This window comes from Pinus tabuliformis, chromosome 5_2 (genome assembly GCF_031772625.1).
Source record: "Pinus tabuliformis cultivar Carrire ecotype Pingquan chromosome 5_2, CPIR1, whole genome shotgun sequence".
Taxonomy (NCBI): domain Eukaryota; kingdom Viridiplantae; phylum Streptophyta; class Pinopsida; order Pinales; family Pinaceae; genus Pinus; species Pinus tabuliformis.
In genome coordinates, this window is record NC_142306.1 from 494,997,553 (window position 1) to 495,023,498 (window position 25,946).

Sequence of the window (25,946 nt, forward strand, 5' to 3'; positions counted from 1 at the left end):
TTAAAAATAGATGACATTATATAGAGACTAAATATAAAATAATTATAAATTTGAATAATTTTACAAATATATCAATAAACATTTTATATTTTGCATATTAGGGATTAGCGATATTCACCAATGTTTTTAAACTTCGAAAAAATTTTCTAACCTTAAAATTTTCCTTGGAGATTAAGCTAAAACTTTGATGACCATAAAGCTTGTGCACTAATATACCCCTCATCCCCAATCAAAGCAACTATGCTAGCTTGGATTGGAATGTGTGTTAACCGACCAAGAGCTTTACATATGCTACATCTTACAATCAAGCAAGTGTGGAAACCAAGATGAACAAAGAACTGAATAATACTTGTGGAGGTGTTAGACTTGCTTTTCTTGAACAAGGTCCATTCAGAGAGCTAGAGCTCTACTAGTGTGTCACCAAGTGTTGTAGCGACTACAACCACCCTCCAAAAATTTTCCTTAGATTCCTTTTGGATCCTCCCTACCATCCTTAGCAGCATGTCTTGAATTGTCAAGTACATGAGCTTCATTGGTTTGTCAGTAGCTTGCCAGCCTATGCATGATAGCTTGCTTCAACCCCCTCATAGGCTACCACTCCAAACTTGGTCTAGTTGCTCGCTGAGCATCTCCCTCAGAAAATCACACAATTCTGGAGGCGAACCAACCTTCCCTCCATAAATTGCACAAATATTACTAGCAACCTGCTGGGCTTAGAAATTGCGCAATCCTGTCAAACAACCTTCCTCTGGAAAATTGCACAATCTGGCCCAGCAGTGTAGCTCAACCCAAAAATTCCATGATATTGGGCAGCAATCAGCTACTTATCCAAGAAATTGTGCAATCCCTCTGGACAACCAGCCTAACTTCCTCCCAGAAATTGCGCAAAAATCACTCTCAATCAAGCAGGTTGTCACATGTGCCTTTAGGTTGTCTGGTTCCCTCTAGGACCAAGAAAACTTGACTTGCATGCATGGGCTTCTTTTTGTAGAAATAGAAAAAATGACATGCAAAAAGCATCCCTATATTTTAGGGATATATTTTTAGCACCTGGAGGTTACATGCAAATATCGTCTTAGAAACTTTCCTCTAAGTGTTGACTTTTCCTAGATTTCTGACATGCATGTTATGAGACTAAAAATTATTTATTTGACACTTTAGAGCTCATTCTTCACATCAATCTTGGAGCTTTGACATCCCACAACACATCTAGGTGTCTTCGACACATCTTCAGGTAAGTCTAATTTACTTGTGTTTTGCAACATTTCTGTCACTTTTTCTATTTTGGCCTATGTGAGTTTTGTCTGCTTGATTTATGTGAATGCTTCCTGTCATTTTCATGCATGTTAGCCTATACAAGCGCCGTTTCAATTTTATTTTTTGCATCTCACTATTGTCACATGGATGACATTGTTTTGCATGAACGGTTGCTGATTTGGAAACTCGTTTGACACACATGCATGTTGTTCCATTTTTGGAATCTTTCATTCACTATTTGCATGCATGATCATTAATTCTTACTTACACTCAGTATCGCCATGTATTCACATCTTCATTTGCTTTCAGTTTCCCGTCGGCGGGTCTGGGCAACCTTGGCCTAGACTCTGCATTACCCAAACAACATTTCACAATTCTCAGAAGGAAGGCTCTGCCTTCCTCATGAAAAATGTGAAATTCTAGTGACTCAGTGTCGTCCAGTGTTTCTTTGCACAATTTTGAGAGGCAGTGACTGTTGGACCAGAAAATTGCACAATGTAGTCCCTGAGCCTGCATCACTTGCCACCTGAAATTATGCATTAAACAATTGCAGCACCCAACAGGATAGTCTAGATTGCGGATTGTAAAATTCCAACCATCAACCAGCCTCCTGACAGTCCGGACTGCATTTTTCATAGTTCTGGCAGTCAGTCTCCTAGCCTCCTAGTGAAAATTGTGCAATCCTTGCCAACAATTCCCCGAGTATGTTGCATGAAATCCCTCGATTTTTCCTTGTTTCTATCTAACAGATTTATTACCATGTATGTTGGGCACAGGATCTTCCAGGGGAATTTTTGGGGCCTAGAGCACAAATTTTGATTAATTTTGTAATTCCAATGTAAAGACTCTGCTTTTTGTGGGCGCGGAGCACGTAGTTTGATAAAGATTCATAGCGTTGTCCGCCCTTTTTTTGATAATATAATGTCGGTGGTAAAAGATCTACCCATGGTCCGCAGACCATGGGATTGTATAAATAGAGTGAATCTCTAAGTATCTAAGGAAGCTAATCACACAATGTTTAAGGAAGAATGATGTATGAGAGATAGTTCTGAAGTGTAAAGTCTAGTTTCGGGTCGTAGTGTAGGATGAGGCTCTGCAACTGACCGTAAAGAGGTCTAGTAGTTCGCAGCTGAGTGCATATACCCCTACAACTGAGTGTACAGGGCGAGTCGAGTCTGTAAATAATGGAAGTATAAATAAAGAGAATTTTATATCAATTCTACGTCTTTATTTCCTATTTTGTGCATCTGTTATATTGGGTATGAAATTCACTTTTAATGCTTATATGATGCGCGAATCTATATAACTATATTGGCTAAGTGAGCACAAGATAGTATATCTATTTACGTAAAGATAATCAAGACCTGTTAATAAGATAAGTAAGATACTTGGCATAGTTTAGAAGATATCACAGTTTGCTGCCTTAGCAGCGTGAAAGGACTTCAGCCCCTGGTTAGGGATGCGCGAAAGTCGATTATAACAAATTGAGAAGTTACTGAAGGGTAGAATAGTGTGCAAAGTGACTTGCACAAAGGTAGGTTTAGTTGGACTAAACCGACATTACATCCATCTCAAGTGTGCGAAAACATGGTTCCAGTATCCCCCATACAGCTTCAGGTGAGACTTCAGTCCACGCTTCGTGGGTTGATGCTGAAAGGGTTAGTAGTGTAGGGATTCGTTTGGCTACATAACTCTGAACCTGGGTGAGCCCCCCATAAGCCAACAAATGGTTCTATTTCCGAGACCAGAATCTGCATGAGAGATGTGTGATGTTCTATCATTGGAATCCAACTAAGAAAGAAATTCAAGGCTGGTTGGATAGAAGAATTCATGAGTTCGCGGTGTAGGAGAATAGAAACCAATGACTATCAAAAGAAGAGTGGCTAGACAACTACCTATATACAAATATCCACGAAATCTTTTTCACGTCCTTCCCTATTGAGCTATATGAGTGGATTACGATGCTAGCAGATAACCAAGGAAGGTGGAAACATGATGGTCCTATTGTGTGGAAGCCAGAGCTAGTGAGGAGATTGGAAGAACTGGAGGATAAGATCACATGCACCCTCGATCATTGGCTCGATCATATTATAGAAGGATTCGTTACTAATTTTGCAGTTGACACCTCAGTCAGCTATAGAGAGGCAAACCGATGCTTTCTCAAAGGACCGCGAGGTAATTATGTAAAGTATTTGAATACTTGGATTAAAATGTTGTTGTGCGAAAAACGGGTTATATAGTTACCTTAATGTTCGGGGCTACACGAAGTGGAAGGGTTTACAGGGATGAAGGAAATAAGGGTCCAAAAAATAGCCCCTTTATTTCACCTTTGCGAGGAGATGAGGAAGAGCTCATGAAGGTCTCTCCATGAAGTGTTATTCATCTGATAAGACAAAGAATTCCATGAATACCACCTCCATCCACACCACCACCAACTTCGCCTCCATCACCTCCATCTTCACATGTACCAACTCCACCACCATCATGATTCAATATGGCAGCACAATGAAGTTGCATGTGTTCAAAGGTTTGGGAAATGAGGATCACGACCAATTCTGGTTCATTGTAACGGCTATATGGGAAGTGCAAGGTGTTACAGATGACCATATAAAGAAGGCGACACTGGTTAGCGCCCTGCAGGATCGCACGCTGACCTGGTCTATTAAGTACTCCAATGATAATCCAAATGTGAGAGTTGCATATATCCAAACAATGCTAAATAGATAATTTAACAGGCCTAAGTATGAAGCACATTCGATCGTGGGATTTAAAGAGATCATGATGCTACTACGCAAGACTCCTTAGGAACTAGATCAAAGGCTGAAATGTATGATTTGTGAAGAAAATATGAATCTGACAAATGGACAGCATCACGAGTGGTTTGTAGCTTCTCTACTACCACATTTAACGAGTGTGTTATCACAGCAGAAGATAACAACTCAGGCAAAGGCCTTAGAGATCGCTATGAGGCTACATGGGACCCTAATGCAAGATCCCAATCTAGGAGTTCAACAAATCCATGCATAGCTAAAGAATTTGTGCCTTGAGATGGAGAGTCTGAAACATGATAGGATGGTTCGACCAGAAGTGCACGAATAATTGTGGTGCGTAGAATACAAGAGCCGAGGTCATGACAAATACCACTGCCTGGTTTTTACAAATTACCTCGTAGGAGGAGGACTGATGCCTTTAAGGCTGGAAGCTCAAGCAAGATCTAGTGTGATTCCTGCTTTGTCATTCGCAATTTGTCAAATAGCTGGAAAACATGCCACAGACAATTGTCACTTGTTACAGATGTATACGAAAAATTTACAATAGATGTTATGCAACTTTTGCAGGTTAGTGGGACATGACGAGCGTACATGTAGAAGTTTTGAGTTGATGATGGATAGAACCCCCACCTACAGGGTTCAGGCTAAGACATGACCCCTTGACCAAAATGCAGGAATGGAGTGAACAAGATTTCAGGGGCGCAGACGAGGTTGATGTAGAGGAGGACCAGTTAGAGGTCACAGACAGTTGATTTTCTACAATTATAGAGGGCCAGGACACTATGCCTGCGATTACACCAATCCAATGCACCTGTTGTGCAAGTATTACACATGGTTCGATCATGAGACAGAAGATTGTCTTGTGCTAATAGCTAGGATACATGACAAAGGAGCGCTACCGCCTCCCCTGACTCAGAACCTTTAGATGATGAGGTCTGATCTGCGCGAGGAAGGCCTGAATGCAAACAATGTGATCCGAAGTAGAATTACGATGGGAGATGACAAAGGAAAACAACCAGAAGATAGTACTTGGGTTTTCAAAGCTCTAATGAAGGAAGAAAATTTTGATTTGGAGCGCGCTCAGGAAATCTTCATGGAAGCTAAGAAGAGCTTCGTTGATGCCTCGAGTTTAGGAAGCACAGATAAACCGAAGCTAGAAATGGACCTATCCATGCTGACAAATTTCCTTGAAACATGTATGTAGTTACTGCGTGACAGTAAGGCTATGAAAGGGTTACAGGAACTCATCAACAGATGCACAGGGACCATGCCAGGAGAACCGCAAGAACGGGACGAGAAATGAGACTTACCACAGAGATCAGAGAATATGAGATGGATCAAGTCATCCTGGATTTGGGATCAGATGTGAATATTCTACCAAAGAAGACATGGGAGAGAATGGGAATTCCTACACTGCAATGGTCTCCTATTCAGCTAAGAATGGTGAATAAAAAAAAAATAATACCCATGGGGCGATTGCGAGGAATAATTATGGATATTGAGGGAGTGAGCGCACTGGAAGATTTTGTGGTAATAGAGATTGTTGATGACAACAATCGCTTCCTTGCACTCCTAGGAATTGACTAGGCCACTGACATGAATAGGGTAATTAATCTGAAGAAGCAGAAAATAATCTTTGAAATGAAGTCACTGCACATAATAGTACCCCTGGACCCTTCTGAAGGATCGCATTATATGGAGTCGGTCTGTGACTATGAAAGTGAGGATGATCAAGACTGTATCTACAACATAACAACGTGAGACCAAGACTGGGTGAATCCCACTACTAGTGGACGGATTACATGGTAACACGAGAGATCGTGCACTTCAGATTCTGACGAAGAAATAGAGTGATGGCAGAATCGGTTACACGAGGTAACTACTCTAAATTGTAATATGATGACAAGGTCACTGAGTTGCATGTCGAAAAAAGTAAGAGATATACCTACTTATGATGGTGTAAATGAGGTAGATAAATTCTTGGATTCCTTTTAAAGGAAGGTGCCAGAAAAGCAACACTTCCAGGCCTTGGATTGGGTACTGCGCACTACGCCCACGAGATGGTGGGGTACACACAAAGCAAGCTTTGATGATTGCGTGAATGTAGGAGAAGGATGAGAGTGCGCTTTGGGAAGCCTAAGATGCAATTAGAAAACAAGTATGATGAACAAGATGACCCATGTGCACATCTGGAAAAGTGGACACAGGCCTATGGAGAGAAGCCCCAACCTGCACAAATTCACACGTACTCCACACTAAAATACATGGTCAATAAGCATGTGTTGGGGGGGGCGACCTTGCAGATGGCTCTTAATGCTGTGAAGACATTATGCAGGAAGAGAAACCGCGTAGAACCATTCAACAAGGTATGCAATGCGGTGAAAAAGGAATGCAATGCGCAGTGAAGTGATTGCGATCTATGCATACTTGCAATGTTATGGGCTTATCGAATGACATTTGAGAAACCGATGGGACAGGTCCACCTTTTAGGCTTGTCTATGGAGTGAAAGCCATAATGCCTATGGAATACATCGTTCCTAGTCTATGCATAGTAGCGCTCACAGAGATGATGGATCGTAGATCCTTGGAGGAGAGGCTTGCGCAGCTGGATGAGGTCGAAGAAGAACGATTTTTGGCTGGATTCCACTAGCAGGTCCAAAAGGAGCGCAAAATGGCATGGCACAACTGACACATCAAGCTTTGCACATTCAAGGTAAATTATCTGGTGTTGTTATATGATATTAAGTTTGATAAATTCCCAGGAAAGTTCAGGATGCACTGGTTAGGGCCGTATGTTATTAAGGAGATTACCATTGGTGGAGCGATACAATTGGTCAAGTTAAATGGAGAGCCCTTCCCAGGAAAAGTGAATGGCTATCATTTGAAGCCATACACAAGTGGCCCGACCACCTAACTAGCCAACTAAAGCATAATCTTTAGCACTCTAGGAAGCTGAAAGGAGGCACGAGACTATCAAGTACTCTTCTCAAGAACTGTGTGATGTCAGGACTGCGTGTAGTAGCGAAGTGTCACAGGGTCCGCGATAGTGTGAAGACAACTGTGCTAGTGTGCAGGTCTACCAGAAAGTGACCGTTACAGTCAGTATTCACGATGTGATGCTTGGTTTGAGGCCAAATGGAGCGGGAAACAACCATTTAAAGTGAAATTTATGCATTATATTCTTCAAAATATATTGCCAATCTAGAATTAATGGATCGAATGTGGGAACAGTTGAATTCAAATTCGAAAGGTGCTATAAATTACAAAGGGTTGTCCAGCAAAAAACACTTGGCAGTTTGAGAACTGAGTTGTTGCACGCTCATATATTCATGAACTGAGACTTGCTCGATCTTCTGAAGGTGAATTTGTTCCTTGAGCAATTACCAAAGACCTTGAGAAAACTATTGAATCACACTATGGCAGCACCCAAAGAAGTCATGGATACCTAAGCAGTGACTGATGAGGAAGCCACGAAGGTAATTACGAAAGTGAAAGCCCCAGAGAGATCCAATATAGTTGCTGAGATCCCTCAATCACCACACACATTGAGAGCTAAGAAGGATAAGCAGGCCATGATACCGGTGCGTGTCTCACCTAGAAATCCACTGAGGGCCAAGCTCACAATGGAGGAAAAGGGGAAGGACATTAATTTGGAGGTCGATGAGGAGGAAGAGTTTGAAGAGATCCTGGTGGAGGAGGAGGATGTAGAGATGGACGTGGAAGCCTAGGGTGCGAACCCTCTCACCAGGCTCCCTGCATATGTTCCTCTGTGGAAGGGTAAACCCAAGGTTTCCAACAATATATATGAGACAAAGAGCTGTCTACAAACTTCGCTGCTCCCTGATGACATTATTTTTTAAGGAGCTCACTTGGGACAGGTTCTCGTATTAAAATTGGAAGATTGGGACCTCGTAGACCATGAGAAGTTCCCTTATTTAGTGACCACGTAGCTAATGCACTAGAAGAAAGGTGTGTCAGCTGGAATAATAGAGTTGGAGCCATGCAAATGGCTCAGAGGTGTTGAGAATGAAGGGTTGCTAAACCTGCTCTGGGTGTCGCATTACCATCTCACCCCAATGACTAGTTTTGCCATCAGGCAGCTACTCTTCTTGGTGCATAATGGGTGCTTATGGCTAGAGGAGCCCATCCCCATCACAAACCATCTGATTCACCGGATCACTCGGCTACCTTTCACAGGGGAGGACTGAACAAAAAATTCAAAAGGAAAAAGTGATGACTTGGCCATCGTAGAGGCCATGGAAAGGAAATTTAAGTTGGAGAAGAAGAAATGAGGGTATACCATCTCCAACATCAACAACCTTGTAGTCAACGTCACGACACAGATATTTGCAGGAAAGGTGATGTGAAAGTTCCGTGCAGATGACGTGCTCATTCTAGTGGTTGTACTAGCAGCGCAATGTGCAGAAGGGGTCCAATTCAACTGGGAAAACTATCTATGCGGTGAGTTCCTTGAGAACTGGCATGAGGCACAGGAGCAAGGTAAAACATTCCATTATGCATGGCTCTTGTTGTCAATAGGACTGGTGGCATGGGAGGTTCCTGAAGATGGCTAGTTTCCGTCAATCGCATAGGACCTTCTAGAGGCGGCAAAGTATGCTTCACTGTGGGCAACCAGGAACACACAGCTGATAAGGGAGGGCAAGATATTTTGGGTGCTCATAGAGATGAACATCAAAATGGGGATTAATCGCAAGCCGTGGTTATTGCACATGGTCTACAATAGTTTATAGAGCTTTGTGGAGTTCAAAGGGGACTTCTACCATGTCTTCATGAGGGCACGAAAGGACCCTATGAAGACGTGGCATGAGCTACCTTACTTAGCGACCGACGATGTAATTTTCGTAGTCCTTGAGTCTTGACTGCCAGAGTGTTGCGCGGTGGAAGCAAAGAAGTCCACCACACAACAGAAGAAGGAAGAAATGAAACTGTGGATGGTGTAACTGGCAAAAGAACATAGGAAGGAAGAAGAAATGGCTAAGGCCGAGGCAGCGTGCGACGCTGTGAAGTTGGATGAGGAACAATAGAAGACAGTTGAAGAACATCGTGAAGGAGAGAAGTCACCTTCGCCCCAAACAAAAATAGACACAAAAGAAGGTGGTGCAAACTTCGAGACAATGTCCACCCAGCTAAATATTCCATGCCCAAGAGAGCAGTTAGGGCCACGAAAGAACACAAAGGCCTCAAAAACATTTCTCAACCCAATCACCCTCACTAAGGGGGATCTACATCATATCAGTGAAATGGTGTGGGATGTCACCAAAGAGACCCTCCAGTAGTTTGAGAAGCAACAAGGTAGTGGTATAGGAAAGACAGATAATGCAGATGGTGGAGAAATCATGCCAGATGGTCCCAGAGTTGGCCATCCAAGTAGAGGAACTCGTGGAGGCACGCGTCCGAAAGTTAGTAGCAGGGATACATGACGCCAGAGCAAAAATGGTCAGGGTTTAGCTGGAGCTGAACCTTCAGATAGTAGAACTAGAATTGAAGGCGCAACCTTCAACTCCACTAGAGGTTAAGGAACAGTGCACCAATGTGATCATGATAACAATGATGGCGGTTAACAGTGCAATAACAGACTGCATGAAGTTGTTCGAGCAGTCGTTCGAGGTCCTCACCATCCTGCAGGAGGACCCAAACATAGAGCACCTAGAGATAGAGGCGTGCAAGCTACAACAGAGATATGATGAGGTAAAAGGGACCACACAAATGGTTTCCCTTACAAAAAGGCTCACAAGGATACAGCAGGCAAATGCGCTCAAGGAGCAGGTGGATGCTACTTGGCATAATGAAGAAGTTTTGAAAGCGTGCCTACATCCATGGATTGATGAGGCTTATACCATTACAACCTCCATTACAGTAAAGCTCGTGCAGCTGCAAGCAACACAGGAGAGGATTCAAGGCAGTAGTTTGACGACAATGGTCATCAAACAACGCGTAAAGGAAGTTCAACAATCAGCTGCTCAGTGCGATGTCGAACTTGCAGTTATCCAATTACAGTTGGGAGGCCCTCACGCAAATACCTCTGCACCTATAGAGTGACTTGAGGGTGAGTCACGATGTTTGTGTTGGGGGCCTATTGAGTGCGTGATCCCCCACGAGATGTTTGGGGCTTAGGGCCCATATTTTGGTTAGTTTTGTAATTCCAATGTAAAGACATTGCATTTTGTGGGTGCGGAGCCTGTAGTTTGTTAAAGAGTCATAGGGTTGTCCACCCTTATTTTGATAATATAATTTCGGCTATAGAAGATCTACCCATGGTCTTTGGACCATTGGATTGCATAAATAGAGTGAAGCTCTAAGTAGTTAAGGCATCTAATCATAGAATGTCTGAGGAAGAATGATGTATGCAAGATAGTTCTAAAGTGTAAAGTCTAGTTTTGGGTTGTAAGCGTAGGAAGAGGCTTTGTAGCTGAGTGTGCAGAGGCCTAGTAGTCCTCAGCTGGGTGTGCAAACCCTTGCAACTGAGTGCGCAGGGCGAGTTGAGTTTTTAAACAATGGAAGTATTAATAAAGAGAATTTTCTATCAATTTGGCATCTTTATTTTCTATTTTATGCATCTGTTATATTGGGTATGAATTTCACTTTTAATGCTTATATGATGTGCAAATGTGTATAACTATATTGGCTACATGAACACAAGATAGAATATTTGTTTACGCGAAGATAATTAAGACCTGTTAATAAGATAAGTAAGATACTTGGCACAGCTTAGGAGATATCGCAGTTCACTGCCTTAGCAGTGTGAAAGGACTTCAGCCCCTGGTTAGGGTTGCACGAAAGTCGATTATAACAAATCAAGAAGGTACTGAAGGGTAGAGTAGTGTGTGAAGTGACCTGCGCACAGTCAGGTTTAGTTCGACTAAACTGACATCACATCCATCTCAAGGGTGCATAAACTTGGCTCCAGCATCCCCCCATATTGCTTCGGGTGAGACTTCAATCCACGCTCCGCGAGCTAATGCCGAAAGGGCCAATAGTGTAGGGATTTGTTTGGCTAAATAACTCTAAACGTGGGTCAGGCCCCCATAAGCCAATAATATCTCTAGATATAGAAGGTGTTTGTTCATCTCTCAGCAATTTAGGATCAATGGCCTCCAAGAGAGAAGGGTCAAAGGACACTGGTAGAAGTGCAACTAGAGTAGCAGTTGAGTGAGTGTCTCTGAGTTTTCCGATATACAAAAATACCATGTTGATCGTAGACAAAGATATTAGGTTGATATAGAAAGAGGTCAATGATGCATTCTTAGGCACATTTGGGGAAGATATCGAAGACCACCAAGTATATGTGAAAATTCACAAGTCCAGCTTGTACCAGATTGCATGTAGGTATCCTGCGTTCCCATGTGCGAACATGATAGATTGGATTGTCTCACACATTGATCCTGAGATGATGACATTGAGTAGTGTCAATTGGAAAGAGATTGCAACCTTCAGGGCATAGGATTATCAGCAGATGTACTACTTTCTAAAGCCAGTGATTACCATGGAAACACCCTTCAGCATACCTAGAAATAATGCCAAATCTAGGGATATCTTGAAGAATTGGGTGAAGGGGCCAACCAAATTCATGATGAAACCCAACCAGATTTATGAGACAAAGATGTTACGGAAGGGGTATCAGTACTTGGTCATCTTTTCATGTTGCTTGTATGGCCAAGAGACCACAAAGACCTTCCTGCAAATTTGGGTGATCACGTTCAACCAACTGGCTAGTGAAGGAAAATCATGCAACTGGTCCGACATGTTGGCTCATAAGCTAAAGGAAAAGGTGTCAGGAGCTCGGTAGCTGCCCAAAGATTAGTAAGAAGAAATATACATGTCCACTTACATCTTGGATGTAATCTGCACTTGTCAGGAGTTCCTATGCTTGAACTGGGCATGGACACCAGCGAAAACCTCTGTCAACAATTATTGTAAATTGTTTTCCAAATGCAGCCTTTGAGGAGTCATCACACGAATATCAGATCATTTTGGCGTCTCGGTGTACAAGATGATATTTGAATAGGATCCACCTTGGATGTCGAAGGTAGTAATGGAGGCATTGATGGACATAGCGGATTGGTATGCCTCACCCCTTGGCACCTTCATACGGATATACAGCGTGGAGAAACCTCCACATGTTTTGTCGAAGTTTTTCATGGACAAGCTCATCATGCAAGAAGTATCATACTACATCTTGGCAGGACTATCATCTAGGCTATACCGGAAGAAGAAGGCACCTTGGCCCACTCTTCCATTGCGAATTGGATTTTATGAGATAGGGAATGTCAAGCATGCAGATGTCAAAATAGAAGAGTTCAAGAAATATCCTTTCAACACCAGAAGCTTTAATTCATATGACCCGCATTGTTTTGTGAAGGATCACTGTGTGAGAGTATAATTTCCATGGATCCACAGGGCATGTAATTGGGCTGAGGAAGACCCATGGATATATTGTCACAACTTCTCCAGACCTAATGAACTGGTCAACATCATTGTGGAATCATTAGAGAAGTAGTGTGAAGTAGAATCCACGAGAGCACCAGCAGCAACACGAGCAGAGGTAAACATACCAGCCCACAACAAAGGCAAGAGAAAGATTGTCGATAGTGTAGAGGCAAAATAAATATGCAATTTTAGAGCAGACCCACTTGTGCATAAAGTAGCTTTGGAAATAGAGGGAAAGAGGCAACATCACGAGAGGACCATGCAAAGGCGGAGAGAAAAATAGAGGATGGAGGAAACAATGAAGGAGTTGCATGAGTTGAAGGAGCAACTCTGGAAGGAACAGGAGTTGCACAAATAGGAGAAGGAAGAAAAACAAGGATAGGTATAACAGGGGGTGCAACATGTACAACCATATTAAACTGCACCCGTATAGGTAGTAGACTCATCCGAGCACTTGGCACAAAGAATACAGGGTGAGCATTCACAACATCGGGACTTTTATCAAGAGATTAAATGAGAACTTGAGGAGATGGATATAGAGATGGAGCATTCAAAGTTATAGCAAGACATAGAACTCATGCCTTATCACCAAGAGGTCGATCCACCATATTCACTAGATCCAGAAGCTAAGCACATCCCAAGTGACCACGGAGATACTGAGATCCTTGGAGAATCCAAAAGAAGAGATGCACAACATATCATTCGAAGAGTCATAACATAGAGTTGGACAATAATGCAGAGTGTATAATCTAGATGACAACACATATCCTTTGAAGTTTGAGGAATGAGTGATCGTATCTGATGTGCGCAAACATCTAGTAGACTTGGCTGATTCTACGAGAGCATATGCAAAAGACACTAGCTCGAGTGTTCGATTATTCATAGCAGAGAATGAGGGAATGGCTAAGGAGTTACAGAAGGCCAAGCAGGGATGAGAACTGGTTACGACATCCACCCAGGAAGAGTTGAATAAGGTGATACTGGATGAAGTATCATCTCTTGAGACAGACATGTGGGAATTGTATTCTAGATTTGGTATTGTGCATAAGGCATGATTCAACTAGATTTGGCTAATTCAACCTCCTAAATTACCTTAAGGGAGTGGAATCGAGAAATAAAACACCCTAATTACTTCTCAACCAAGTGCTACAGGATCCCTAAGTGATAAAAACACCCTTCGAGGTGCCTAGACCCTAAGTTAAACCACTTATATTATTGACCTTATCTCTTAGACTTTAGCACAACACTACCTGATTTTGACTGAAACCATCTAGTCGCATGCATGATGCCTACAAGGGAGTGATTGTAGTGTCTTTCACCAAGTTTTGGGCCCACGACCACGGGATTTAAGCCACTATTTCAAGATAGGATTCAGACCTCTACCCAAAAATTAATAAAACTTTATAAAACCATGAATGACACAAGGACAAAGCCTTCCATACAAATCTTAGACAAGAACTTGACATAACAAGGCCTAGCCATGAGATTCATTCCGTCAAACATATCATGAACATGAAATCTATGGGTCATAAATAAACATATGAACACAGGGATCTCATACCTATCATAGAATGATCAATAAGGTTTACTGTCCTCTCATTTTAGTTGTAATAACATCTACTAGGCGATGAATTTGAATCTCAACCATAATGTCACCATAATAATCAATAAATATGCTCACATATCACAATATAAAATACCTCTTATTAATATATGACAATTCTAACCAAGTCAGGACTTCCATGTACCACTCAACCATAGACTAGGCCTAACCAAATCTTTCTTTGAGTCAGTCACCCCCATGCCATATCCCAAGCATGAATGTGGGATCTCATGAAACAAATCAAATAAAAAAAACTAGGGCTTGCATAGGCAAAATGACCTCAAACCCCAGTTGGTGATTCCACCTCATGGTCAAGAATCACTAGCCATCACCAGATCGGTCTCTACCCAAGCTGTCCAAGGCTCTAAAGCATTCTTTCCAACCAAGGCTTCCAAGACTAGTACCTCAACCCACAGTTGCTTTTAGCTCCAGAGATTTTTTCCAACCAAGGCTTCTAAGACTAGTAACTCAACCAACCAAGGGTTCTAGATAATTTCTCCAACCAAGGCTTCCAAGAATAGTAACTCAACCCAAGCTGTTACAGAGCTTCCAGAGCATTTTTCCAACCAAGGCTCTAAGAACTAGTAACTTAACCCACAACCATAAGGAACATGAGAACCAACCGGAAAACAAGAGGTAGAACCCACAACACCATGCCTATCCAAGAAATGGTAAGGCTATATAAAACCACTATTAATCCAAGAAATCCTCCATGCCAATGAAAAATCATAACCAAGAAACCAAATACATGTGCCATGAAAGCTAAAACTAGTAAGGACATCATACATGCAACTCGATACCTACAAGAAAAACTCGTTTTAGCTATTGATTTTGACATCCTCTTTCACTTTCCTCCTCTTCTTTTTCCTTCTTTCTCCAAATTCTAAGTACACCATACTCCTCCAAGAGTTCTCCAATAAAACTCTAAGTGTCCAAGAGTATGAAAGAGAGAGAGTAGAAAATGAGAGCTCCAAAACTAAACTAACAAAAAGCTACAAATTGATCCTCATAAGCCTTTTTGTTAATGAGGTCTTTATTTTCTTCATTTTCCTTCATTTCTACTTCAATTTCCTCATCATGGAGATTTGGGACACTTCACCTTCCTTTTATCCTGTAAATTCCACTTTGCCTTGGCCAATGCCCTTTCCAATTTTCTTAGCCACAATAAACCAAAATGAACACCCACTAGGATGTTTTTCCCATCATTGAACTTAGAATAGGTGTCCCATGACCTTGGTCTTATATTTTTTACATAGAAATTCAACCAGGGTTATTATAGAACCCACTCACTGGGGAGAACACCATCCTCGGTGTTAAATGACACCTACAACCATCAAGACTACTAAAAAATAGAACATACTTCCCATGGAGCTTTATAAGACAACTCGTTATATTATTTAAAATGACCACTTTTGATAACATGACAACCATATCGCTTACTGGAGATTTACAACACAAATCATTACGATATTTACAATAACAACCACATATACTTATGCACATTTTCTTCAACCAACAAATAACCATATTGTTCATGGATATTTATAAATCCAACTTGATTCAGTATTTCCAATAGTATACAGATAGTTACATATGCAAATTTTCTCAACCAAAAAATAAAAGGATATGATGCCTATATTAATCAAAAAGGGAATCCACAGGCTCACACCTACACCCTCTAAGTAATTCCAGGATTCACCTCCTTCCCACGAAGTCCAGAATCCACTACCAAGATCAAGGTATACATCTATTGTCCAGTGCTACAATTCTACACCTGTTATCCTCTCAATGAACAATTACTGACTCATTATTCTAGGGCAGACTCCTAATGTGCATCTCATTCAATTTGGAAATTCTAATGACACAAACAAACCCATCCTTGACCTTCCCTTCTCTTTTACACAGTCCCTTGGGTAATCTGGTCATCCCCTTCCATGCATTCACATAGCTTCCAACTAATGCAAGAATCCCCTTGTCTTCTACACAGTCCCTCAGGAAACCCCTTCCTTGCCAAGGTTTCATCACATCAGAAGGTCCAAAAACCAAGGTATATCCCTCCCTCAAAACCATTATACCAGTGATAGAATTCTCATGGAAATTAATGGACACTTTGGGTACTAGTGTCCCACAATAGCCCTGCTCCTAAAGTCCTTTACCAACATATTACTTCATGTTCCAATTCCTTTCACTAACATTGCTAATTCTTGCAATTGGTTTCAACTAGCCAACATGGATTTTTTATGATTACCTATACCAAGCACATAATTCCCATTAGATTAAAAAAAACTGAAATATCCAAATCGTGTACCACATTCGTGGCTCATCAATAAGGTACACTTGCACTTCAGTTCTTGTCACAACAAGCCAAACCAACTCTTGACCAAATCATCATGTATAAACATGCCACATCAGGTTAGCTCAAAACATAACCATCATAGATCAAAATCATGAATCGCATACAATCATCATAAACCAGAATCATAGATCTCATGATACACTCATAAATCAGAATCATAGATCACATGCATAGTAAAACTGAAATAAAATATTAATACTTATCCTTTAATCGGTCCTTTGCTTCTACATTTGTTCTTTGTCATTTTCATACACACATCAGATTGGTTTCCACACCCGACAAGCACCTAGTGCCTTTTTCTTTTCTTTAATCATGTAGACATACATAAAGTACATCCCAACACTTGCACCTACACCTAGTGTACAACACAATACACATACGTACACATAGTACAACACAACAAATACACATGTCATGATACAACAATTAGATAATACACATAACACAGTACAACATGTGCACAACACAATGTGTCTGACGTGCACACAATACCTCATGTACACATCACCACCTACACAATGTGTACACAACACCACATGTACATACCACCACCTGCACAACGTGTACACAACACCACTTGTACAACATGTACACATCACCACATGTACACAACACCACCTACACAATGTGCACACAACACCATATTTACATAGCACCACATGCATTACATGTACACAACACCACATGTACAACATGTACATAACACCACATGTACAATCGTGCACAGAACACCATATGTCAATAGATCCACATGTACAACGTGAACAAAAAACCATATGTACCTAGCATGACATATACAACGTGTGCATAGCATCATAAGTACAAAACATCACATATCCAACATGTATGGAGTGCCATATGTACACATCATCGCATATCCAATCATGTACACAATACCATATGTACAAGGCACTACATATACAACATATACACAACCCTAGTACTGCACATCCGAAGACCACAATGTCTCCACCAAGCAACCTTGCTTCTAGTATCTCTTCATTGTCCATGCTTGTCCTAGGATGCAACGGATCGCACTATTTTCATTTAGTTGATGTATCCCTCAACATTACTTGCCATAACATAAACATAGACATAGTATAATAACCTAATATCAATTCGTATACTCATGATATTGACCTCATATATCTGTTAGTGCTACTTTTCCCACATGATTCCTTATAGACACGAACCTCTTCATGCCATTCACCTACATAAGGAATCATTTCTCCAGAAGAATGATCCCTGACAACCCTATGATACAGTGAAATACATACATATATATAAACATTAACATAAAATAATCATGATCCTATCAGAAAATGACATGCATACATACATACATGTATATATATAAACATCGACATAATCGTGATCACAACATAATTACCAGATACCATAAGGTCAAGTTTAAGATAACTCCCTTTATCCGTGCACATCATGGACAACATTGAGAACAACAGTTCCCAACATAGCCAAGGTATCCAATGCCTCAAATCTATTTACTCTACCTTTCATATTACCTTTCTCATGGTTATCTTTCCACCATCCATTTACCCCAATGAACCCCACTAGTGCAACCGACTGTCATACTCTTTCCATCAACTGCCCTTATACATGTATTGAGGTTCATCGGGGTCTTACAGTACCTATTTTGTTTTATTCATATCTTCCCAAGCTCCATTAACTTCTTCCTTCCCAACCAAATCCCAATACCCTCAAAAAATAAAAGGAAAGAACAAGAAAGCCAACCAGAAGAAAACCATGAAAACAAAAAACAATACGACACCACAAACAAATTAGCATTTCCATGCACCAAATATAAACAAAACTACAAATCAAGCATAAGAAAATCACAACAGAGAAAAAGCATAAACTAGCAGCAAACACCATGACTCAATCGCCATGGATTCCCAATCCCTCCAAGGAAATCTCAACTCAATCCTTCTTCAAGATTCCATGGCAATATATTTTACCATGAAATCCATTGCATCACACTACCATAAACACATAATTGTCAATGCATAAATAAACATAAAAAAATACTAGTTACTTTTCCTTTTTGTTTCAAGCACGTGGCCTTGTAACTAAACACATACATATATCATCTCTCAAGGGACTCCAATTTCCTTGACGGATCCAGCTATAACTAGACACTAGTTGTTATACTGTCGAATAGATACCTAAGAATATATAATATATCCACATAATACAAACAAAATCAAGGTTAAGAAAAATTCCTGTATTCATACAAATCACTCATTCATTTGGGATTGTGGTTTCTAAACATAGCCAATGGAATCCTCACCCAATTCCTTTCTTTTACCTTTTTTTCCTTCCTACAATCGAGTCTTATTATATATTCTCACATCACCCAACTGATAGTTATATTACCAAAACATATATTACTTGGTGTTGTGGCCAGCAACAACCCCCTTCTTATTTATTGTTATTACTAATACTAAATAAGTGGGGACCCTTAGTCAAAAATTTAAAAAATCAATTAGTGCTCGAATTTCCTTTTTCAATAAAAATTACCATCATAAAATTAGGAGAATACATTTGAAAATTCTAAAAAAGCTTAAGTTTTATGATAAGGTAGGATAAAATCACTCCTTAAGAAATATCGCATCGCAAAAAAGGATAATGGATACCTCCATACAGACACAATTCTAAGGTTGCGAGATCGCAATGCGAAACTTCATCGCATCGCATGCATCAAATATCACTTACATTGAAAAACCTCAAACTACCGATATGCAATGGTGCATATTGCAAATCGCATTTTTCGGAAAACACATTAACGGATGATTGTCATATGCTACGCTCCAGCAATATTGCGATGTTGCAATGTTTCGATGTTGCAATGATGCAATATTGCGATATTGTGAAGCAAATCACAAAAATCACTTCATCACAAATCTTTCGTGCTCATTGTTCAAAAAAAGTATTTTCTGTAAACTGAGACCTGGTTATGTGCTTTAATGTTAATTAATGAGTTAGTTTCCAATCATTAATGAAATAGGGTTTCGTGCTTATCCAAGAGCCATTTCACATAAGGTGGTATATTTTATATGTCTTCGGCATTTAAAGCTTTCCCGTCATCTTTTTCTTATCATTATTCTCACCTCATTTGTAAACTGTAGGAACAAAGAACAGAGAACTATATAAAGAAATATTCAAGATACTATGGGAAAGAAAGGCAAAGCTCCGAGTTCTAAAGATCAACAAATGATGTCCTTGTATATAGACACCGCCTGTAACATAGACGCTGGTATTGCTACTTGGGAAGGCATGTATAGTCTACTTGAGGAAGAGAATCCCAAAATAATGGAGGTTACAACTACTATAGGCTCACACGAGTCTTCTGAGGCGTCTATTACAGAGCTAGCTTGCTCATTCTTACACTGAATAGTGGCGAGGCCCAAAATTCTTCCATACACAGACATGGTTAAATGGGTACTGGAAATCGCCCCAGGGAATCCCGGATCAAGAAACGGAGGCAGTTTCCAATCCTCGATTACTGCATCGAAAACTGTGATTAGCAGCATCACTGAGAAAAACTTCTTGAGAGGGAAAGCCTCTAATTTCTCATGTCACCTGTAAGCCCAGAAATTTGTAAGCAGCAACGCTAGAGGTAAAAAAGTAAAACTTGAATCCGAAAACTAGTGGTATTTGTCAGGAATATCTTCAAAATGGTATGTATATATGCTCAGAAACTACAGACGGGCTGAAGATAGAAGGATAAAGAAAAGGCAGAATCGATCAAAAGACTAACTAAGTTGAATTGGGATTCTTATTGGGCACATTTGGTAAAACCATACAGACAGTTTATGAATCTCAAATGTATCATCAATTCGGCCGAGAAGATGGTGCCAGCTCTTGCCGATGCCGTTTTTGCAAGACAGTTAAAGTCAGAAGTTGGCCAGCCGACTCTTCTCAAATAAATGTTGAACACTTGCAATTTCAAGGAACATATACAGAAATAGTTAGTTGTTATGTTTAATTTTAGATTCAATGTAAGTATTAATTGCTTTATTTTTACCTGAAATGAGGACGGTCATTTAAACAGTATCCTACATTTTTGTAATAAGTTATTTTTAGATTTAGTTAGTAGTATTTAAATACTTCTCATGCATTTAGAGAAGGGTCCTGAAATTTCTCAAAAACTTGTCCTTGGAACATGCCCTTTTGCACCCTCTGAGGAGGTTTTGATGAATGAATGGAAGAGGATTTACTGATATCTGCATTTAATATCTACTACTGATGTTGCACTCCTATAATCTTAGTGGATGTTGGATTAAGAAGAGATAAATCATTATCGCTTGAAGCTCATGAGTAGAACTAGTTATAAATGGTACTTCTATCTCTTAACTCTTTCTGCCTTTTTGTTAAAGTGGTATTTATGTTCAGTTGTTTATATATTGATGCGTGAATGCTTGAGTTATCATTTGGCACTTCTGTACGGTGATAGCTATTTATTTATGCTTAATGTATGAGTAGCTTATTATGCAATATGTTTTTCACAACTATTTCATCTAACTTTTTATACGAAGTGGTTTATCTCTATTGAATTCTCTTCTTATAACAGTTGAATGATCTTTATTACCAATTGTTATTTGAAATCATTTTAGATCGCATAACAGAAAGATTACACCCCGGGTTAGTGTAGAATTAGATATTTCTGTTTATTAGAATACAATTGCATGTTATTAGATTAGAGTTAAAGTAAAAGAATTTCACTTAGTAACTTTTAGAAATGAAATATCAAATCTCAACACACACACACATAAATTGGGAAACTAGTCCCATATCCCTAGTCAGACCCACTATACTAAATGGAAAAGGAGCTGCTAACCAAGGTCCGGACTAGGTGGGTATCCCCCTTGTTGTAGACCCAATTTTCGGGGCTTCAACATATTTGGTGCTAGAAGGAGGGCCCCGAACTATGAATGGCAAATAAGTCTAAATCTAAATACCATTCTGAGTGTAAATTCTCTTCACCATATTCCCCGACTTCTCCATCGCATTTAGACTCTTTAAATCTAGAGCTAGAAGTTGAAAGAACAACAGTCGATGCTACAAATCTTGACATTTCAGAACAATCTACTATTGAACCTCCTGAAATTGAAACTTTGATCCATAAACTTCAGTGATTTTCTATATCACCTCAAAGATCTGATAAATCTCAAGGTAGCGTGACTTCGCAATATAACTTTGCTCATCCTCTTACCAGATTAAAGAGAGAAAATTTTGGTGTTCAGCCAACCGAGTTACCTCTACCTACAAGAAAGAGAGTAAGGAAATCGCCTAAAGGGTCCGATAGCGAGACTCTTTCATCATCATCATCCATCTCCACCTCTCCACCACGAAGTGAACCATCCACTCCTCCAGTTCAGATTATTGTCCACCAGTCCACAGGAACTTCCACACCTTTTTCTCAATCATCTAGAGTCGTAATATCCTCATCTTCTCAATCATAGGGATAATCTTCTGCACTTTCCTCTGTTAGTAGTTCAACGATGGCCCAATCTCCATGGAATAACCCAGGGGCAGTCTTAATGCCTACGCCCTTGAGTCAGATACTGGCCCATCCTAAAAAATGGCTACCTAAGTTTAATCCTGAAGCAGGCATGCTAGCGGAACAACATATAAATAACTTTATGTTATCCATAAATCTCAACAGAGTTACCAATGAAGATGTTGTCGTCCGAATTTTCCCTTATACTATGCAAGGAACAGCCAGATCATGGTATTTCCCATTACCGTCTAGATCTATCACTAGTTGGGATATCTTCCAAGAACAATTCCTGACTAAGTTCGGTGATGACAGGTCTACGGCGACACTGATCAACAACCTGTCTAACCTTAGGGCCAAGTAAAAGGAACCTATCAAAGATTTTAATTCACGTTTCAATAAACTGTTAAATAAAATTCCTACTGCTTCCAAGCCTAGCAAGGAAGTGCGAAGTGAGTGGTACATCTCTTCTTTATCGTCAAACATAGCAATCTTCATTGATAGGGCTAACAAAACAACTTTAGCCGATAATATGAAAGAGGCAATAGCGGTAGAGAAACGTATCATAGCTCTAGAAAAAAATGCGATAGAAGAACAAAAATCCAAGAAGGTTCTTTTCAAGGAAGACCCCAAGAAAAAACAATCAAAAGATCCGTTCAATTTAGAAGGATTACAAAACGTTTTGAAAACCATGTCTAAAGAAATGGTTGACATCAAGAAACAAGTGGCAAAAACTTCTTCTAAAAAGCCGTACAAGCCTTATAGAAAAAACCCTTCAACTGATTCAAAGCCGCCAAATGCCATCACAAGTGCTGAATCAGAAGAAGAAGAAGAGGAAATTGTTATCGAAGAACATACCAATGAAGAAGAATTTGTATAGGTACAAGGTCTGTGGGACTTCATCTTCCTAGACGAAGAGAATCAAGAGGCATCCCCGGTTAGTACTAAAGTAGAAATCAACTTGATCCTCCTCAACCTATTCCTAAGCCAAAGAGCGCAAGCTCAATGACTAAGGATAAAGTCGCAGCCAAGAAAATGACACCTAAAGTGACTCAAACCAGCCTAGTCCAAACAGATTCATCAACTCCATAAAAAACGATGATCGTTTTAGATGAAATGGAGTATAATATCATAGAAGACATGAAAAAGACTAGGGCTAACATCACTTTTTACGAATTGAGCAAGTTAAAACACTCGCAAAAGGTACTTTTGAAAGAATTGCATGCTATACCAATTGCACCTTTTCCCGCCGCTGTAATCTCTCAAGCTTCCCATGAAATGGGAAGACCTCCAACCAACGTGATTAATAAAGTTGATCCAAATGACTAATTGGAGGAAGGCTGAGATCTCATACTCCCCCATTTCTTCTTACTTATGAAATTTTCAATTAAAATTTGCATAATTACTTAGTGGATTCTGGAGCTTCATCTAATATTCTACCAAAATCAATATGTGCAAAGTTGAATTTTCAACCGAAAAAATCTACTATGCTCATAGTTCAGCTAGATCGATCGCAAGTTGAAGTGATCGGCAAATTAAATTAGGTTACCGTAAGGCTGTCATCTAGTCCAAAGGTATGTCAAGTTATCGACATTTTAGTTGCTGATATTCCGGAATTTTATGGCTTAATTCTTAACAGAGATTGGTCAGAAAAACTTCATGGATACTTTGCAACCGACTGGTCGCACATGTGGCTCCCTTACAACGGTAAACCAAATCAGGTAAAAGTTGAGCGAGAAAGACATCAGAAATACATTGTAACAGAACTGGAAGGAGAGAATGAACCAGTAGCATACAACAATAACATCATTGGCAACTACTCAATAGATTCTTTCTTAGGAATTTTAATGCTCATACTTCATCTTACTTAGAACATTGTGTTTTATCTAAAGTAGAAATTTTTTCTCAAACAGATAGTTCTAAATGTATTAATTTTATAGATAGTCCTGTAAATAAATCTTTATTTTGGAAAATATTTTTTGACGGTTCTAAGTCTAACGAAGGAGCAGGAGCAAGATGCATGTTAATCAGCCCAGAGGGAAACAAAACTATGCTAACTTGTAGACTCGAATTTGATTGCACCAATAATACCGTAGAATACGAGGCTTTAGTCCAAGGATTATACAAAGAAATCGGATTAGACTTCAAATATCTTCATGTTTTCAGAGATTCTGAAATTGTAATCAGACAGGTACGCAATACTATACATTGTTTATCAGGTCATTTAAAGCATTACCAATCTTTAGTTCAAGATCTAACTAAACACTTTATAGCATTCAATATTTCATCAATTCCTAGACTTCAGAATGCTAGTGCAGACCTCCTAGCTAACGAAGCTTCCAAGCTCATTCCTTCCGAAGACTATAGCTCTGATCGATTTTCAATCGAATTAATCTTTAGACCCTCAATTCCTGATAACATTACCAATTGGAGGATTTTTAACGACGATCCTGATATTGTGAGCTTTCTCACATCTGAAAGATCTTACACCAATCAGATAATTGATAAGGACCAACATGACAGACAATTGCAACAAGATAGCACTAATAATGCTATGCCAAAATTAGTAGTCAAGTTAGAAGACCTTTATGATTTGAAAGACTGATTCAAAAGATATACCAATTCAAAACTACAAAGCTCAACTTTGAGCTATGAATTAGTCAATCTAGGAACTGATGCCAAACCGCAGAATATCAACCTAGGCCTTGGCCTAGCTCCTAAAGAAAAATTAGCGTATATTCGTCTCTTGAGACAATAAAAAAGTGTCTTTGCTTGGAACTACGATGAACTCAAAACTTATGACACTTCTATCATCCAACATACTATCCCAATGCTAAATGATGAAAAACCTGTCCAGCAAAAGCTGAGAAAGATCCATCCCAATCTAGAAAACCAGATCAAATCTGAACTCAATAAGTTATTGAAAGCCAAAATCATTTTTCATGTTCGACATTCCAAATGGGTTTCCGATATGGTTCCCGTTAGAAAGAAAAACAGAGACATTAGAATTTGCATTGACTTTCGAAACCTTAACAAAGCCTGTCAAAAGGATAATTTTCCTTTACCTCCCATGGAGCAAATACTGCAGGTAGTCGCAGGATCAGAATTAATGTCCTTCTTGGATGGATTCTCAGGATACAACCAAGTGTTGGTTCATCCCGATGAGCAATTAAAAACCACATTCAGAACCAAATGGGGCACTTAAGCATATCAAAAGATGCCCTTTGGTCTGATCAACGTTGGTGCCACATTTTAGCGAGCCATAGACATCACATTCAAGGGATTAGTTAACAAATCAGTGGTAATCTACTTGGATGATATAATTGTATATTCCAAGAAACGAGGAAATCATCTTAGAGATCTAAAACAAATCTTCCAACGTTGTCAAAGGTATGGAATTTCACTTAACCCGAAAAAATCCTTTTTCGCATTAAGTGAAGTAAAATTTCTTGGACTCATAGTGTCAAAATCTAGAATTCATATTGATCCTGACAGAATCAAGGAGATTTCCAGAATACCCCTACCTCACAACAAGAAAGCTATGCAATCTTTCCTTGGCCAGATTAATTTTGTAAAGAGATTTGTTTCAGATTTTTCAAGAATCACGTCTCCTTTACAAGCAATGATTAAAAAGAACTCAAACTTCAAATGGGGCGAAGACGAATATGAGGCATTCAATCTAATCAAACAAGCAATTGTTAACGCTCCCTCTTTAGCAACTCCAAATTTTTTTGATCCTTTTATTTGATATACATTTGCCTCTGATAGATCATATGTTGCGATACTCACTCAAGAAAATCAAGACAAGGTAGAAGCTTCAATTTCTTTTTTCAGTTCAAATTTACACGGGGTTGAGTTAAATTATTCAGATGTAGAGAAACGAGCTTATGCTGTTTACAAAGCAATTAAATATTCCAGACCCTTTCTACTTAAGATCCATACAAAAATCATAGTATTGTTTCCAACGATAAGAAATCTCTTAGTATCTAAAGA